The sequence below is a fragment of the Etheostoma cragini genome, chromosome 17, assembly GCF_013103735.1.
Source record: "Etheostoma cragini isolate CJK2018 chromosome 17, CSU_Ecrag_1.0, whole genome shotgun sequence".
Lineage (NCBI taxonomy): Eukaryota > Metazoa > Chordata > Actinopteri > Perciformes > Percidae > Etheostoma > Etheostoma cragini.
Window position 1 is genome coordinate 18,318,265 of NC_048423.1, and position 6,379 is coordinate 18,324,643.

Genomic DNA, 6,379 nt, shown 5'->3' on the forward strand with positions numbered 1-6,379 from the left:
CTCTCATTTGAAATGCTAAAGTACAGTGAAAGTCATCTCATTCGCTCAATTTTCCTAATAAGCACCGTATGAGTGTTATCAAGATTCACTTCTCCACACAAAAAAGCTTTATAATTTTATGCAAAGTGTGGCTGCATAAAACGATGTTGTTCCAGCTTACTTTTCTCACAGGTGATTCATCTTCTTACTCATACACAATCTTTGATGACACAGCGCGGGGAGAAAATGTGGGGGCGGGCCTGCGTCCTGCAGGTGAACGTCATTCGTCGAAAGTCTTCTTCTCTGGTAAATATGTTTGGAACGTTGGAGCATTGAAACATGCACAGCGTCTCATAACGATGGATTACAATAATAATGCTTTTAAAATGGAAAATATTTTCAGAATCTTTTCACATTATACCACACCGTTTGCCAAAATGCAAAAAGAATAAAAAGGTACATATTTCTTTTGTAGACAATACAGTGTATATAGTATATAGTATATACAGTATATTTTAGTTACATTTCAACTTGCAATTTCTGCTGTAGAATAGGTAAGCACATCAAAATATAGATTTAGCCTATTATATGTTTTTAGTATACCTATTATTTTTTATTCTATTACATTTTTGTGTTTTTAATTAAAAATATTTTTTTCTTTTTAGCTTCTTAGATGTTTTATTATACTCTATTTAATTATATGTAATATGTCCCTTACATTTACTGCTTTATAAATGTTTTTTTTCTTTTCAGCATTAGCATTTCAAACGTTTCTGTATAACTGGTGTGACAATAAACAACTGGAATCTTTAATTCTAAACAAAATAATTATTTAACATGTTTAATTACTCATTAGTTGAACTCTTAGTACTAGTAATACACAGATACATGCGCACGTGTGTGCGTGCGTGCGTGCGTGCGTGCGTGTGTGTGTGCGTGTGTGTGTGTGTGTGTGTGTGTGTGTGTCATCCAACTCTGGAGTGTGGCTACTTAGGCTTCAATGTAAAGTAAGATATACTGTAGTCAGTGTCCCCCCTGGTCCCGGGGAATCTTATAGCGTGGTGTGCAAAAAGGTCAAAGGTCAGGCTCAATTACCGATCAGTACCTTGTCGTCCCCAGGGGGAAATTCCTTTCCACAGCACTGTAAACATCAGACAACAACAACAGCAGCACATATAGTAACACTTGTTTTACTGTCTCTTTCAATTGTAAACTACTGAATCATTTAGTGTATAACAATAACACAATGAATAGTCCAAATTTCAAGTCCATGAATCTATATAACATTCCAACCATTGTTGCAGATATCCATTTTTTATTATCTGAAACCTGGAGAGAGAAAAATGACTACAAAATGAATTCTGTAAACATGAAAATCTGTTCTAAAATGTGGGGAAACATGGATTATTAGTTAAACGGCTCCATTTTCCTTCATTGCCCTTGTCAGCACATTGACTTATAAGGGATTCACTTCAACAGTGCAGGCCTGACCCCGTCTATGTCCGCATTCCTCCCAGAGCCACGTCTTTCTGGGGATCAGCAGAACTGTGGTGGTCCAAACTCTGCAAAAATACTAATGTTCAGAGATATTTTATGAGGAATTTTTTTTAAACAAAAACTGATGGTTTTCTCAGCCCATGTTGTAAGGGGCCAAACTTCCGCTGCTAAGCTGCTAGACTCAGGCAGGATGACTTAGCAGAATAATATTTTGCTAAAGGTTGTCTGAGGAGTGGCGCTGTTCAGATTACATTACTGGGGAGAGCGTCTCTATGCAGTCCAATCTGAACGCCCTTACCTTAAAAGAAAGCAAATTACAAGAGGACAGGTGGTTTCTGAGTCTACATTTTAAACTCAGTTTGTGTTTTTTTTAAGAATAGAACAGAAAGAAATATAGACATTGTTTATGAGTATTTGAGAAAAATATGAAATTGAATTAAATTAAATTAAATGTGATTTTTGAGGTTTTTTTATGCATGGAAAAAATGTTGGAGACGGAGGGATGGAGATTGTAACAGTAAAAAGTAAAGTTCCTGTTATAATGCACAGTTTTCCAGGCTTTGTATCTGTAGATGTGGTCTCAGAGAGATGTTGGAGCCAAGTATTTTAAGACAAATATGGATTAAATGCAGCCGTGAAACAAAAAACAATTTTGTTATAACTTTAGAAAGTGTATTTTGATGTTTGAAACTCAAGCGGGAAAGCTGTTATCCTTTTGGATCTGGCAAAGCCAGAATAACGGAGTCTCAGCTATAAAACTGGGTGTTTCTGTGGAACCTTTACCGCATTTCATACGGAAGTAAAAGCCTAAACCAGACCGCCGTGGCAGCTAACCTGGCCTGGTTTAGTGGTTCAACAGCTTGTTGTGCTGCTCTTTGAGCCTTTGTCAACATGACTTCAGTCCCACGAACCAACCAGCTAACCACAGATAGACTCAACCACAGGCCAATAAAGCATTCAGCAAAATCTGAAAGGCCAATGGAAGTGAAAAAAATAAAATCAGTTTTGTAACTGATAAAATAAGTGGCAAAGAGAGGCCTCTGATACATCCATGTCCTACTTCTTACATGTGTTGCATCAGTGATATGCTCATTCTGCTCTGTCTACGCCTCTTCCACAGGGTTATCCCACAAAGACAGCACTGACATCATATGATGTCAAGCCATGCAAACGTTAAATCCAGATATGTGCACCGATCATGTTCTCGTTGAAGTTGCTCCAGCCCTCCCTTTAGGCCGAGGGAAACCGTCAACCATTGTGTTGTCTTTGCATCTGAGATGTATGGGGGGGATATGATGTCTATCCTGAACCGTGTGTCTCTGACCCAATGCAGGACATTCCAGTATGTGCTGTGGCTGCAGGATGTGCCACAGGATGCAATACAATACAACTGGAAAATGAATAAGGCTTGTTAAAAACAAAAGCGATGGGAAGGAGACACCACTGCAAAATGTAAAGCATGGATGCTGTTCCCCGTTCTTCATCTTTTCTATCGTCAGGCAGCAATTACGATGCCAGTGCCGCCAGCTATTCTTTGTCTAGTCTGTGTAAATATACTGTTTAAAAGAATGAAACTGTAAACAATGCCTGGGTGGGGTCACAACTGGCAGTGTATCTCAAAGGTCAGCTAAGGATTCATTCTTCTTATGCTCCTACTCTCCTCGCAGCGTTGCAAATTACAACTGTTAACGAGAGCAGCCACTCCTGTAGCGACCTGCCACACGCCATGACGGGCACACACAAGCACGCAAGCTATGTGATTGTACACAAACTTGCAGATGCACACAATTATATGCACGCACACTAAGCAGAAATTAAGCAACTAGGCTAAATGTGGCTGAAGAGGATTCTTAAAAACGAGATTATACATTTTTTAGTACACGTTTCTTGTGAGAACCCACCGACACACAGAGTTGCTCAATGCACAAACACGGGCAAAACAACAGTCAAATCAGACACAAATGCCCTCCTGCTGCTCAGTAGTATACACATTGTGTGGAACGCCCAGTTGTAGTCCCCCCAACACAGCCTCCTAACAGCCTACAGTTTAACCACCCAAGAGGACCTTGGTTAAAAAACGACCTTGAACCTTTCCATGCTTCCGCGGTGCCGTGTGTCTGTACATTCCACACTGACAAGAGCCAATTCTTTCCACTGTTGTGGTTTTGTCTCACCTGTGTGTTTATGTCAGCTGGCTCGTCACCCCCACCTTCCTCTGACAAAGCTGTAGAGTGATCACTGCCATTTGTTCCAATGACACAGGGGCTGAAAGGTGTGTATCTCTTAACAACACAAAATGAGGGAATACAACCGTCTGTGGAATTTGTCATGGCCTCTCCAAGTGACATACGTAGAGGAATCTCCCCCCTTATGATAAGGGTGGTCCCTCACACAATGACTACACATCTAATGAGACAAGTCCGCTCTACTTTTCAAGTCATGTCCAAGAATTATAAAATCTCAACTGAATCACTGGTAGATTATGTATTTATGAACTGTGTCCAAAGGGACTCATTTGTAAACTGTGCTTGTGACTGTTCCTTCATTGTCTCTGTAGGGAAACATTATCTCACCTCTTTGTGAACTGTCAAGACTTCCTGTTCGCTCCATCAAAAAAAGCATCTAGAAATGGATTCTCCAGTTGCCGTTGTTCCTCCTTCCTTTTGTTTTCTTATCCTCTTCCTTCTCCTGGAACAATCTTCCTCCTGCGACCTACTTAACAGCACGACAGAAGCATTGAGTCATGTCCTAACAAAAGATGAACACATAGTAGGTCTATAAAAAGAGACCAAACATAACCAAATTATTGCAATTGTAACCAAAATTTCAAATGATCACAAAGTTAAAACTTGCATTGATAATCTGTAGATAGAGTCCATGGTGGAGGCTGCACTAAATGCTAACATTGGCAGGCTAATAGCAGACAGACAATGCTAACATGTGGATGTTTACCGGGTCTAACATGTTCTTCATCTTGGTTTAGCTTGTTAGCATGCGTTCAATTGCTAATTAGTGCAAAACACAAAGTACAGCCGAGGCTGATGGGTCACCAGTTTGGCAGGTATTTAATCATAAACCAAAGTTTTGGAGAAATTAAACTTCAACCTAGTAATGGCATTGGATAAAAAGTCAGAGTTAAGGGATTCTGTGCCTTCGTGTAGTTTGTGGCTGCGAGAACTGTCAAATACTTTGCATCTGGAAAGACTTAGATTTTATAATGAAGACAGAGGAGACAAGTTTGATAAGTCATGGGACCCAATACTGAATCATCTAAAAAATGTGAACCCTTACATGTTGGCTTTTTTATAAGACCTCACTGTTAAAATTAGTGTGTGATTGGAAGATGTCAAATTTGTTTAACTTTATCTTAAGATGTTTTTATTTATAGTATCCATCCTTACTGTGACCGTGGAAGGTTATTGTAATCCAAGATGTGCTGTGTTCTTTATGTTCAGTATATATATACTGTAAATATATATTTTTTTTAGGTTTTTATTTTCCATTTTCCCTCTCCCCTTTCCTTGTTCTTTTCTTCAAAATCAATAAACATATTTTCACAAAAAAAAAGTCAGAGTTATAATTCATCCTGAGGGGGACATTAATGCGGGCAAATTCAATTGTTATTGAGACATTTCCTTTCAAAACCACAATGTAAACGTTGTGGCGGACCAGAGGAAATGTAATGGGAACACTGAAGTTAGGAAGAATCATCCTCTGAGGACAATGAGTGTCTGTCCAAATGTTCACGCCAATCTATCCAACAATCATAGAGATGTTTTAGTCTGAATCAAAGACTGACTGACATTTTCACCTCTGGAGGAATGAAGCTACAGCGTGTCTAAAAAACATTCTTTTTCCACCTGTTTAGGCATGCCAGTGCTACATTAAAAAAGTCTTGCTGATACCTGTCCAACTCCACCCTCCAATTGAAGTTAGGCCCCACAGCTTTTCGTTAAAACATTATGGGGTCACCCATTGCAATGATATCAACTAGTTACCCTTGTGTGTCCTCTCCTGCTTCGAATTAAACATTCCATTGTGTTACCGTTCATGGAACCAACAGTGGGTTCTCTTCTGACTTCTTTCCAGCAGACACATGGGTGCTTCATAGTTCTGTTTTGCTTTCAGTTTGTTTGAATCCTCTCTGGTTGACGTCTGTTTCAGCTGCACTGGCGTGAGACATGATGACAGTTATTCAGCAGGATAATGCTCTTATTAACCCTTGTTTTGTTTTCCCGTCAACCCATTGCAACGTTTGGTTTTTCTGGGTCAAAATAAAACTTTTTTTTAATGTTTTGTTCAATTTTTTTAATCAACACTTTAGTTGCTTTTTGACGTTTTTGTCACTTTTTTCAACGTTATATACGTCACTCTGTGTTTTTCCAACATTTTTTAAAGCTTTTTTCCACATTCAAATCAAATCAAATGCTATGCTGTTGAATAAAACACCCAAATTCTTTTAAAGTAGTGAACTGATCGTTTGGTTTATTTGTAGAGAGCGTTGCAGGGAACCTCCACGTTATTTCCTTTGACAATTTGCTCGAAAGAAACCTAAATTTTATAATGTAGAAACCTTTTTGAAAACGGATCAAATTTCACCCGAGGACAACAGGAGGGTTAAAGTACACATGGCATAATGGAAGCACAGCCCACAGTTTGATAAAATGTACTGGTTACAGATAAATGTCCTACATTTGACGCATTGTGTACACGACTTTGTCCACCAGGCATACCTTATGTAAACCAGAGTTTATAACCCAGGTATCAGTGTAATCGGAGCTACTCTGCTGTCTCCAATAATGGTTCATTTCGATGGGGAATGTGTTATCACAAAAATCCTATCAGTGTTTGTTTGATTCACAAATTCCTGTCAATGTGTATGAAGGGGGGGGGGGGGGGGGGG